General features: G+C 41.3%; 1 protein-coding gene across 1 annotated transcript in view; it reads right to left on the bottom strand.

Moving 5' to 3' along the window:
• Positions 1 to 13,563, bottom strand: part of bahd1 (bromo adjacent homology domain containing 1) — a 34,983-nt gene extending 21,420 nt beyond the window's left edge. Inside the window, exon 1 of the mRNA XM_085342880.1 lies at positions 13,214 to 13,563. The gene's annotated coding sequence lies outside the window, so the exon portion shown is untranslated. The remainder of the gene's footprint in view (positions 1 to 13,213) is intronic.
• Positions 13,564 to 13,818: the final 255 nt, after the last annotated feature.

Genomic DNA, 13,818 nt, shown 5'->3' with positions numbered 1-13,818 from the left:
GTGCCACTACTATCACACTATACTGCTGATGCTGCTTCTGCTGGCACCTTGTTTCAGTAGATTCACACTTTGATTTAGAAGGTGTGCCATCAGTGACAGCAGCTCACTGGAAAAAAAGGAAAATCCCCCTATTTACTTACACTGACTGCAAGCATCACTGAAATGTAGCTTGCTATTTTTTCTATGTCATGAGAAATATCATTGCACATCATCTTGAAATATTTTAATATCATTTTAAGGCTGTATTGCCCACAATAAATGGTGTAAAATAATATTTTAAAAAACCATAAGGCACTCTAGTATTTACACGAGTTGACCTTATCAGCAAGTGTGCAACAAAGTGCATTTTTTTACTATGTCAGCTTGCTCTCAGGTCCCACTTAATGAAAGGTTGATTAAACCAAAACCTTGTGTAGCTCCTTTTGGAGTTCTTTAATTATAGTGTGAATAGTTTTATTCTGCTTTTCCAGTCATTTCCCCCCCGTCTGCTAATATAAAATATGTGCAAGACTTTCTGCGCTAAAACCTGAGTACAATTTTTTATAAGCCACAGTGCATTAAAATGAATAACGACACGGAACATACTCGGGCTTAACCAGGCGAACCACTGTAAACCCACTTAGATCCGGAGCGGACAACTCCGCCCGGACGTTTTTGAAACCATCTCATAGCTCGGTCTTACGGCCCTTATTGGCGGATGAGTCGGTGAACCGTGAAATGCAATCCATGAGGGAGAAAGCCTCACATTGAGTTTCTGTCTGTGGATATCAAATCAAGTTACTTCATTTGAATAAGACAAGCGTGCACAGTGGAAGGACAGGAGCTCATTGAAGAGCATCATCGTTTCCCCTGGCTAAAGCATCGCCACGCTGACCACAACAAAGAACGCGGCCTTTCAGCAGAGGGAATTAATGCCAGAGTATTACGGTCACTTTTCTTTCGTGCTGTTGCGAAAATCTAACTAAAACACGTTGCCAGTTTAGATGAGCTTTGCTCACACCGCCTTATGCACAGCAGCAATGCCAGTAGGCTGCATAAAGCCACCCACACACACATACACACACAGTTTGAAAATATTAACATTTGTATTACGACTCTTTGAGGGAACATTAAACATAAGTCTTGAAAATCCCTGTTAGCAACAGTTTATGTTTTTTTTCTAACATCCCCCGTGTCCATATAACCCATTCACAGAGAACACTGAGTCTTAATATACAGTGAAGGATGTTTAAACCCTGTTTATCTTTATTTTACACAGGAAACCTTTTTCTCCACTATCTGACTTTAAGACAACAGTAGACATGCCGAGTACAAATCTCTGTGACTAAATCTGTTTACTTTGAAAGGTCAAGGATTTAACAGATGAATCCAAAGAGGTCAAAGGCCATCGAGTGACTAAAGGCGGAAATCCATTTTTGCCTTCTTTGCTTTTCTCATTACCTTTGTTGTCGTTTTTTAAATAAATGTATCCCATAGCTGAGAATTAAAGGCTCTTTCCACGACATACTGCATTTACAAAGTATTTCATCTTTTAAAACCTCCTTAATGTGATACATATGATACATATGCTATATTGTATTACACTGTTATATTCTTATACAGTTATAATGCTTTTTTAAGGACTCCTTAGCCCAAAAAAGGAGGATTTGATGATTTTAAGTAATCCTTTTTTTGGCGGTGACTATTTTCAATGTGCAAACCTATAGAATACAGTGTCAGTGTGAATATACAGTATACGCTATTTCATTTTTATAGTATTAAAAAAGCTGAAAATGCTGCAATGTTAACATTTATTCATTTTAAAGTCCTTCTTTCCAAGTGTTACATAAGTAACACTATTAAAACTAGTATCTTGCAGTATGAAGTTTCAAAAGTAAAAGGGTGCATTCATAATATATTGTTTAGTGCTGTGTTTTACTACTAATCTTCCAACATCTAAGCTGCATTTACCTGCTGCTGGGATTCAACACATTTATCTGCTTTTAGGCAGTTTGTCCTGCAGGAACACGTCACACAATAGAAGCTGTTAGTATTACTGTGTAGAAAAACCTTAATTTGCACACAAATCGCCAACCAAATAAATGTAGGAAAGGAAAAAACTCAATATTTAAATGTAAAGTACTAAAACTGAATTATTCAAGTACTTCATCAAGTACTTTGGTTGATGCAGTGAAGAAATATCAAGAAAAAGAAAACATAAAGCAAAAGTGAGTAAAAATATAGTCATTTTTTTCCTTTTAAATCCTTTTAAATATCTTGAGACTCCCTTTTGACCCTGAGATTAGTCGGCAGATGATCAAATGCCAGTGCAGCTCTACTGTGTGAATCTTACGCATTTTAAAGTAAATGGAGCATAGTTCACACATCAGACCTACTTGCCATTGATTTGACTCTCTCCCTGCCGATGGCACATTAAGAGACTGTAGTTTCATCTACATCAGAAGTCCGATAGATACAGGATTAGGAGGAGGAGGAGGCGGCTCTGCCTGGCTGTCTCACAGGCTCATTCAGAAGAAGGACATGGTGTAGCGCTGTCATCATGAGGGAAACAGCCCCGAGGCTGGAGCTCTCGGGGACCTAAGCTGCTGTGCTTCAGATAGTGCATATAACCAAGTCCACTTTCCTGGAGCAAATCAGCAGTTCCACAGTCTTACACCACCAAACAAACGCTAACCATCCTCCTCCACCACCACCAACACCAACACCTCGCTTCTCCTACACGCAGGTTCGGGCTCCAGCAGTTACACAAACACCCACATCCACTACTGTTTCGCGAATATATTGGGTAGGAAAAAACGATTAACGTTATAATCACACTGTTCAACAAAATAAAGAAAATACATACAAATGACTCGCCTCTTGAAGATCGTAGTTGGCCACGGTGGTGGTGGTGGTGGACAGTGTTAATCTGACAGCATGCCGTAGCAGGAGTGCAGGCTGCGATATGAGAAGTAGGAAATAAAAGGAGAGATCCTCAGCGGGGAAACGAGTGGAAAACACCCGACCATCCTCACTCAATCGGGCTTTTTCGGAGCTGCTAGTTAATATCAGTATCATTAGGAGGCTCGTATTACAGCCGAGTTGTTAGAAGCAGCCTAACCACCGACCCTGTCATCTCCAACTGTGACTGAAACACAGCAGCGATTCACCATTACCTCGCGTGTCCCGTTGGAAATAATCACCCACTCAATTTGAAAAAAATTAAATAAAATAATAACAATAAAAATCTCCCGTCCGTGATGTTTGTTTCTTTTCCCGATGATCAGTTTCTACTCGGTAGAGCTGCGGACCCGGGGAGCGATCCGTGGACCAAACAGCCCACAGTAGCTGGAGACATGGTGAACAAATCGGTGAGCGGTGACCTACTTCCGAAGTGGCAAGCTGGAGATAATATTCATGCGCTGCCTGCATTCGCATTCGCCGTTGCACCGGGACATCCCCGTGTAAAATCACGGTCACGTTACTGTAATATTCCTACAGGGACTAAACGGTGTCATCGTGACAGTTTTTTCCACACTTCCTCGTGGTTTTTCTTTGCTTTTTAATTCTTTAAATCTTCTGTGCATATGCGCCAAAGACAAGTGCAATTTCCCCATTTCCCAAACGTCGGTCTGTTTTATGATGCATTTGTACCAAATGAAACCAGCTCTATTTTATGTCCCAAAAATAAATAAATAGAGTTATTGATAAGTAAGTTTTCCCTCTGCCTCATTGGCTGCAAAGCAAGAGTGAATGTACTGAAACCTGACTGACTTTCAGCCATTAGATGGTCAACTTGAAGCCGCACATCCACAAAAAGCGTAAGTTAAACATAATAAAAGCAAGTGGGCATGAATAAAAGATGTGGAATATTAAAATATTCTAGCCATAAAGACCATATCATCACCCAATTCAACTACAAACTAAATCCTTTGTGTAGTTTACTATATAAAGGATTTCAAGTTTCAAACGACTATTTGAATAATTGTTTTAAAACCAGCTGAAAATACAAGTATACGTCCATCTAAATGTTTCATCTTAATGTTCCCACAGCTTCTATACAGGCACATAATGCCAATAGGTACTATTCATTGAATTTTTAACAAGCCTTTGTTCAAATACAGAAGAATGCTTATTACAATAGCTTTAACAACTCATTGCGTATAAAACAAAATAAAACTACAGTAACTAAAACTTTCTTGGGTGCAAAAGGCATAGGAATATTCTGACATGCAGCCCTGCTATAGGTTGGATTGTGTTCTGGTTTTCTTTTAATAATAAAATAGGGATACATTCAGTTCAACTGCTTGTTAATGCAAATATCGAATCAGCCAATCACATGGCAGCAACTCACCGTGTTTAGTCATACAGATTTGTTTGAGATGACCTGAAGATGACAAACTTCTAGCCAAGCTTTAGAATGGGGAATAAAAGTGATTTAAGTCAGTCTGAGTGTGGAATGGTTGTTGGTTGTCTGGTTTAAGTATTTCACAAAACTGTTCATCTCCTGGGATTTTCTCACGTAACCATCTCTAGAGTTTAGAGAGAACTTCAGGAAAAGAGAAAACATTCAGTGAGTAGCAGTTCTCTGGGTGAAAATGCTGTGTTGATGCCAGAGGACAGAGGAGAGTCAGACTGCTTCAACTGGTAGGAAAGTAACAGCGTGCACTATTAAAATAAATGTCTAGGGTTCGTCCACGTTGCTTTATGTTCAGCCTATTTATATCCATCATTCAGGCCCAGCTGTAATTTGTTATAGTTTGTATAGATTAAGAATTTGTAACTTGTATTTTTCTTACTTTTCATCTACTCTTCGTATTTATGGTCTCCATTTATATCTGCTTATTAAAAAATGTCTGTTTTTAAAATATTTATTTTCTTATGCAGAGAGCAAAGAACTTTGTTTGTGTAAACAAACTTAACCAAATGAAGATGAATCTGATTCTAACTCAAATCATTTATAATACAACCAAAGTGTGCAGACAAACATCTCTGAACGCATCACGTGGGCTACAGCAGCAGAAGACCACACCAGGTGCCACTCCTGTCAGCTAAGAACAGGAAATGTCAAAATTAGACAGCAGAAGACCGGAAATATGTTTCCTGTCTCATGAGTCTTGATTTCTCTTTCATTAAAATGTTAAGGTCGAATTAGAAGTAAATAACATAAAAGCATGGCTTCATCCTGCCTTGTTTCAAAACTTAGGCCGATGCTGGTGGTGTAATGATGTAGGGGACATTTTCCTGTTACACTTTGGGCCCCGTCAGTTGGTACTGACACCACAGCGAGCAGTATCGTTGATGGCCATGCCCATCCCTTTATGACCACAGTGTACCCATCGTCTGTTTGCCACTTCCAGCAGGATGACACACCATGTCACAAATGTGAATATATGAATATAACAATGAGTTCACTGTATTCAAGCGGCCTTCAAAACCAGCAGCTCTCCGTCTAATAGAGCACCTTTGAGATGTGGGGGAAACAGGAAATTTGCGTCCTGGATATGTAGCCGACAAATCTACAGCAACAATATGGACCCAAATCTCTCAGGAATGTTTCCAGCACCTTGTTCAATCTGTACCACAAAGAATTAAAGCAGTTCAAAATGCAAAACCCAGCAAGAGCAAGATGTGCCTAATAAAGTGGCTGTGACTTTATATGAAGCACAGTTTATCTGTAAAGAAGCACAAAGATGAATTGCATTAAATGCATTCATGTTAAACTGTATTCATTTAAGTAAAAGCTACAAAATATCACAACTTCCATCCATGTGTTGACAAAATAAGTCATCTGAACAGATCTCGTTAGAGAAGAAGAGACATTTTAATCAACATTGATAACATTTACATAGAGCCCCAGGAAAAACACTAAATAATACGATATATTATGTAATGACGAATATGCAATGAGCTATAAATTCATCATGTTAATGCCTAATGTAGTAGGTTAGTAATGCTTTTCTCATGAATAACATCAAAAAAATAGAAGCATGTATCCCTCTTAATTAGGCTAATTTACTGTATCCTCTGCTCTGAATGAGACATTCAATCTAAACATGACTGATCATTTGCTGCTCATCATTTATTACCTCTTAACACAGATAAGATCGGCCCGTTGCGATACACACAAATTACGGACTATCACTGACGGCTGCTGGACTCACTCAGTGGGCGTTCAAGTTAAAGAAAAGCTTAACGGACGGTTCAATTTTGTTTTTCCACAACAGCCTGATTGGAAAGCCACCATGTTGTCAAGTTACTGACAAGTCAGAATCAAGCTTAACTGGGATAAATGCTGTCCTCGCTGATATCAGCTTTACAGTGTGTAATTAACAGCTGCAAAGGACCTGAGTGTGTTGAGCTAATGAGGCGTGAGCACCGGGGGGAGCTGAGGGAGAATGGACTGCTGAGAGGTGACCTGCGCTGCAATAAACACGCTGCAACACACTGCGGAGAGGTGCAGGGCAACAACTTAGAGGGCTAAATGCTTCCTACATGCAGGATGCACTCACTTACCCGCTCAGTGCTGATCTATAGACATACAGCAAACATCTCAATCATTTCAGGAGAAGCAAAACAAAACAAACCCACCAAAACATTTTACCAGAAGAGACGTTTGTAATGTGAAAGAGGAAGTACGTCCTTTTCCACTACAAGGCTTTTATATATTAGGAGATAATTAAAAAAAAATATCATTTGGTCCTTAGCAGGATCTGAAATGATGTAAACTCAACCTCAGATGAACCACAACATGACATACTACACCGTGTCATTACTTATTTAGCAAAATAAAGAAGAAGCAGTTTGTGGAAACTAAGTACACCCTTCCTGCTTTTGTAGGAATTATTGGATAAGTAGCATCCAGACTCTTAATCAAATGCACTTATTTAACTGATCATCAGCAAGTGAACAACTCTATGAAAGCAGATGTTCTGGCAGTTTGCAGGTCTGGTGCTTTCAGCAACAGAAAGTCAGTCAGCTTCACTAAGATTGGAAAGGCTAATGTCTCCTCGTTAAGACGTTGATCGATTGATGATCTAAAGTTAATCTGGGAATGGATGTAAAACCATTTACAAACAATTTGAAGTGAAACAAAAGATTATTCACAAGTAGAAAACATTAAAGGCATTTGCCAGTAAGCGGAAGATTGCACAGCACGTTTGATGAAAACCTAACGCAGCATATCAGCACGAACACCTCATAAAACTATGGTGGTGGTGGAGTGGTGATGGTTTAGGCTCGTTTTGCAGTCGCAGGACTTGGTTATCTCGCAGTCTTTGAATTGACCTTGAATGGTTCCGTATACCAAAGTATTTACAGAGTCAAATGTGAGGCCAACAGCCATTCTCTTGTAGACCGGCTCCTTTAAATAATCAAGATGTTGCAATGGCCCAATGAAAGTCCAAACTTCAGCCCAACTGAAATGCTTTGACAGGATCTTAATAGAGCTGCGTATGAATCAGTTCAATTGTACTTATATAATGCCAAATGACAACAAAGATATACCAATGCCAACAAACCTCAATGAACTGAAGCAACTCTTTAAAGAAGAGTTTGGAATTCAAACTGGGGTTTTTTTTTTCATGCCAAATGTTTATTTATACCCTCAGCAGACACAAAGTACTTACAGAGCACTCATTCACTGGAGATGAGTTTTTAGTCAGTTCTAAAAAAAAAACTGGCCTGAAACAAACAAAAAAATCATTTATTTGTTCTTTTCTGGTCTCCAACAAGTCCTCAGAGGAGTCATTTTCTAGCAGATAAATACTAGAAACTAAGAATAATGTCCCAGTGCAGTTAGGCTGCACACAGTCATTTGAGCCACTTGTTGTTGTTACAACAAAAATATTAATTATGGCTGCTTTAAAGAGCTAGTTAATGACTGGAATAATTGTTATGAGATTTTCAATCATGTCCCACTAACTGTGAGCCAACACCTTCAGTCCTACAGCCATATTTTTATATAACCAGTGTGAAGCAACCCAAATGTGATTTTTTTTTTTTTTTTAAATCCCCAAACTAAAACATCACTACACCAGGAGACTAAATATTTGTGACAGGCATCAATATGTTCAGGGAGTGAAGCCCTGATGAGACATCATGCAGCGAAGGTACTGCAGGTGGGCTGAGAGGTCATTTCTCATAAACACACACAACACACTAAAACATTCAGTTAGAAAACTCTTAACTGAATATTTAATCATAATTAAAAGTTTTAAGTTATAAATTCTATATGATCAAATACTTTGGGAATTTAAAAATAAAATCACTTGAGTTGGTTGTGACTAAAGGTTTGGGTGGGCTGTGGAAGATTTTCACATTTCAAGCTTTGCTGTGGCGGACTGGCAAGGCAAGGCCAGCGCAGTTAGGAAGCCACACTTAGATGTGAATGCACTGCCTAACAACAGTGACACAGGCACAAATAATACCTTCAGGTCAGATCTTTAAGAATAAACTTGCAGCAAAAAAACAGGATACAGAAATGTACGATTTAGGCCTTTTGAGTTGAACTATGCACTCAACCTATTATGTCACCACATGGGTTCAACACAGTCCGTGGGGGGGCATTTGATTCAGATCGGTCATGTGCCCTTTGCCCAGCTGCCTGACTACGCAATGCTGGTTTTGTGTCCACAACTCGCTTTGCCTGCTCAAACTGACTGAAACATCGTGTACCAGTGGAGCTGATGCAAATACAGTTTCTACTGTTGCTCAAAACCTGCTTGTGGTATTATTCGCTGCAGCTCTTATGACTCTTAGCCGAGGTGTCCTCACTCTCAGGCTAGCTACAAGTGGCTGATTTGAGACTAATGGTCAGTTTGTCATTTTCCCTACAGTGTTTTGGCTGCACAGCAGCTCTGAGCCTGACAGTGATACCCACAGCAGATAATGTGACTGTTACACACACCAGCAAAGCCTGAATGCAACAATGATGTAATGAAAATCACATACAACCGCACAAAGCTCCACATAAAACAGCTGGGTGACACCCTAGAGATTAAAATAAAAAAGTACCAGCAGTGCTAATGAATGGGAAGAGTCAGTTTAAGAACAGAAGAGGAAGTGCCGTGTACACCAGTCTCCTGTCATTAAAACAAAATGGACTTTTTCAGCAGGGCATATCTCTCTAACCACTTTAACAACCTGTCATTGTTTGGCTGCAGACTGTTTGTTTACCAGGGGCTTTCTAAAGGGAGCGTGTGTGCGAGAGAAGTGTTTGTGTCAGTCTTGGCTGATAGCAGCAATGTGACAAATAGCTGGTTATCATGTGATTGAGTTTGCATGTGTTAGGAAAGATTTTAAAGTCTAATCTTAAACTCAATTTTAACTTAATCTGACCATTTCTGTTAGAAATAGGAAGACAGGGTGCACAATTCAGTCTGACGCAGGCGGGGGGGATACACGGAGCAGTCAATGAAGCTTTTTAAAAACAGCCAAGAAACTGATAAACATGATAGACAAAAATCATCTTAATTGCACACGTGCAGAGGCAAAACGCAGCTTCAAAAGAGAATGTGTCATGCACACAGAGCAGCGCTTCGAGCTCAAAACTGGTTGTAAGCTGTTTATCGTCTTCAACGTGTAGCCTACCGATGTAAAGATGACAGTTGAGCAACACAGAGCAGATACAGGACAGGAAGTGTAATTATCTGCTTCTACTGTTCTGCTTCAAAGAGACGGGGCAAGATGCCAGGCTGCCTGACTAACAAAAGGGGAGGAGAGAGGGGAAAAAAAGAGAAGTAGATGGAGAGATACTGATGAAGATCGAAGTGAAGCAACAGAGAGGAGAGGAGAGGAGAGGAGAGGAGAGGAGAGGAGAGGAGAGGAGAGGAGAGGAGAGGAGAGGAGAGGAGAGGAGAGGAGAGGAGAGAATCTCACCTCTTACATCTCACTGAGCAGAAGAAAAGTCAAACTCAGTAGAAGTCAGAGAGGCTTTTTTTCCTTTCACATTCAGCTTCCTGTTTTTCTTTGCCTGACAGCTCTTCAGAGATACAGGCGTTTGACACAGACTTTGTGAGAGAGCAGGGGAAAACAAGAGGGGGGGGGGGATATTTAAGAGAATGTGTGTGAGACAGCGATGGAGGGAGGAGGCAAGAGACAAGAGAGTGATGGATTGAGATAGCACGGTGAATGGAGACAGTGAGAGATTGTCATCATCATCATGAACAATGACTCTCTGATAGAGGAGGCCTGAGGAGCTGAGGAGTGAGTGAGGAGGGGGTGGGGGTGCCCGCCTGCCCACCTGCCAGGGTCTCAGTCATGCTTTTAGCATCTGCCAAACTGAAGGACGCTTGGTGCCATGTGCTTTTCGCTGAAGGAGCCTGACGTTTGTCAGTCACAGGGAGGACTTCTGTTCTGTTTAGTCGCGGCCAAACAGGATTTACTGTAATGCCTCCATCAAAACCCACACACACACACACACACACACACACACATGTAAACAATCCCAGTGTGTGTCAGAAGTAGAAGTGAGTGAGACCCCATCTCTAAAATCTCCACTGCAGCTGTGGACCAGTGGACAGCTGACAGCAGTCTGTGGATCTCTGCTCCACTTCTCCTCCCGTCCACACCAGCCCTGCCTCCTCTTCTTCTATGTTTCCATGAAGCAGGCCTGTAATTTTCACAGCTGTGTCTTGGAACTGAGCCAGCGTGAGTCGGGGAAAGAGAGCGCAGAGCAGTATGGGCTGGCTAATGGCTTTTAGACAACTAAGGGCTACAGAGCAGCTTTGCTAATCCCGAGGTTCGCTGCTCATTCAGTACAGAGAAATATTCATACCAGTGAACAGGGATAAGAAGGAAACTCATTAGCATTGGAAAACATTTAAAAAAAAAAGGTGCAAAGTTCTGTAAATTGTATGTTAACCTGTAACAAGCACTTCTTTTGTGGTTATGATGGCATTTAGTCAAGTAACAGCTGAAATCTACGATCGCAGCAATTGACCTCATTATAATGTCAATAAAGACATAATTACAGGTCAGCCTGGCTATGTGCAACGCTGTGGTTGGGGGTTAAACTTCACTATTTGCCCTATTTTCTTCCCAATAAGGCCAACTAACCTGTGGCTTTGTACAAAATAAAATAATGATGTTACTTTCTGTTCCACGTGCATTTCTTTGGAATCCCATCATACACCCACATCTCAGCTGAGGCTGGGTTACCTGCAGAGGACAGTGGGCACCTGCTCTGAGGTTTCGTAACTTTGCTGGGTCAGGGTTTAAGGATAAAGCTCCCAGGTAGCTCTGTGTGTCAGCTGGTTCCTTTAGATGTATTATATGAAAACATATCTGGTTCTTGCTTTATGTAAAGTTAATTTTAGGGCATTATAAGAAGTAAGTTTGGTATTAGAAACAAAAAAGCTCACTTACTGAGCTCAGCGCATGAAGCGCATGATTATTTTTAACATAAAGTGCTCTTTAAACTCAGCTGGTTTGGACAGCACTGTGATCATGAAGAAACGACTTGTGTTCTTCACTTAGTGAATAAGTAAGTACATATAGGAAATGGATTTCTCTAATGTTCTCCCTAAAAAATTCTTTAGAAATACAAGTTTCTCTGCTAGAAAACAAATCTTGAAAATGTAACAACAGATATTAGATTAAAAAGCAAATTAAAAAACTAAACTGTTACAAAAAAACCCCAAAAAACAGCCCAAAGTGGTGTTTCTATTAGACAATATTTAACATCACTCTGTGGGGAATTACAGTGTGATGACAACCACACAGTGATGTTTTGGAAAATTGGGACTTGTCAGTGTGCTTTTCCTACGCAGCTGTAGGCGGAAATTGTTTCACTTTCAGATGATCTTTTCAACAAGTGAAATATATTTTTAAAGATGATAACAGGGCGACAACACAGCCACTGTTTCAGTTAGTCTGCTAACAGCTATTCTTTTCATTTCTGCCCTCTCCTCCTCCTCCTCCTCCTCCTTCTTCTTCTGACCACATGTGTCCCGACTGCAGGCTGGAGGTATTCGTCTCCTCTGGGACATCTGGGAGGTCAGTGCGTCTTTCCTCCGTGGCCACATCAGGGCAGTTCTTCAGCAATAATGGGATTAAGTCCTGGATTGATATCCAGCTTTATGGCTCACGTGTGGGCAGCGCAACGCTATTCAACATGCTGCTATGGCAAGCCTGTCAAGGTAATGCTGGAGAACCGACCAGACACAAATCTACCACGACCTCCAAAGCTGGCGTTCTATTGTCAGGCTCTTCTGCTCACAAGGGCCTTTACAAACACTATTATGCCCAGGAACTCACCAGGCAACTTGTGTTATAAAGCTCATGTCATATGAAAAGCCTGCACTTTCCAGTGGCCTTTAACAGCAGGAGATGATTCTTCCCAGATTATGGCATTTCATTTCCTTGACTTACTGATTGTTTAGTCTATGAAATGTCAGGGAAAAGTGCAAAACAGTCCAAGTTAAACCTTCAGATTGCTTATTCTGTCAAACCAGCGGTAATGCAAGACGTATTCAGATGTTTTACCTGAGTAAAAGTGCCAAAACCGCAGTGAAAAGGCACACAAGTAGGCGAACAAAGCATTAATAATCTTCTATAGAAACTACAGCTGTTAAATAAGTAACCTGCAGAGAACTTTCAACTGTTTGGAGCAGATGGATTAAACCACATAAAACTCTAACATCAGTTTGTTTATCTTTCTGAGTAAATCAACGTTTAAACCGTCCAAAACGCCACTACTACCACTACTACTTTGGTGGCATCATTAGCTTGAAAGTGTATAAAAGATTAATAAACCCCTCAGATTCGACTAATCGGCATGCTTTAGCCGTGTCTTTAGAAAAACAAAAAAAAACCAACCCCTTACATGTTCCAAGAGGATCTCCACGTCCCCCCTGCTCTTACAAACCCACAAATACAAACTCCAACACAGAGCCGAGCCTCAAACTTGACTCTAACAGAAGCTGCTTGCGTGACATTTTCTGCGATCACGAGCTGGGAGTCTCAGCCGATCGAGCCTTGCTACCCAGTGTTTGGCCGATTAAAAAAAGAGGCAGCTTTGCCACCTGCACAAGTGACACCACTGACAACAGATGTCTCCGAAAGTTACCTCCGAGGGTTTTACAGATCCCCGGCAACAAGAAGGATCTGCTATCTGTCAATAGCTGACAGATTATTCCAACCCGAGCTGCCTCCTCTCTCTCGATCCTGTCCTGCCTGACACTTTCAGTTTTGCCTCGAATGCGATAAGAGTTGAAACGCTTTCGCGTCTTACCGTTTCGCAAAGTGGAAAATAACCCAGCGGGAGTCGGTATGTTGGAGAGGAAGATCAGTTCCACGGCAAGAGAGAGTGATGCGTCAGGTGTACGCTTCCCGCAAGTGAAGGAGGAAAACCGTGCGGAGGGCGACTCATGTTGAGTTGATCGGCTGAAGCCTTTTTTCTTCTTCTCCTCTCTCCTGCTCCGATCTGCGCCGCTCCACGCTCTACGCGTAAAAATCGCCACTCGGTAAACTTAGAACTAAAGCAGAGGTCAATAAGACGGAGCGAGGCGCACTCGGCACTCCGCAGAAATCCTGCAAACTACGGCTCACTTTGGCATGTTTTTACATAACAGCATCATCCGCTTTTTGTGTTGACGCATCATGTAGCCTAGAGAAAACATGGAGTTTCTTAAAGGGCCACGGACGCATCGTCCACATGTCACCGTCCCCAGCAGCCCCCGCTGTGGCTGACAGATGGGTTTCACCCAGTTAATGTATTTAAGCCCTTTCCTTTTGACGGGTGTATTAACCTAACCCTGGCGGGGGGATTGAGGGGAGAGGGTCGGGCTCTGCTGCTGAACACTGAGTGAAGAATTTATGGAGTTTATGGTCTCCCTT

This window comes from Diplotaxodon limnothrissa, linkage group LG19 (genome assembly GCF_057381915.1).
Source record: "Diplotaxodon limnothrissa isolate DT_005_m linkage group LG19, D_limnothrissa_male_GT1.1, whole genome shotgun sequence".
In the NCBI taxonomy this organism is placed as follows: Eukaryota; Metazoa; Chordata; class Actinopteri; order Cichliformes; family Cichlidae; genus Diplotaxodon; species Diplotaxodon limnothrissa.
The sequence above is the reverse complement of the archived record's forward strand: the minus strand, read 5'-3'. Positions and strand labels throughout refer to the sequence as shown.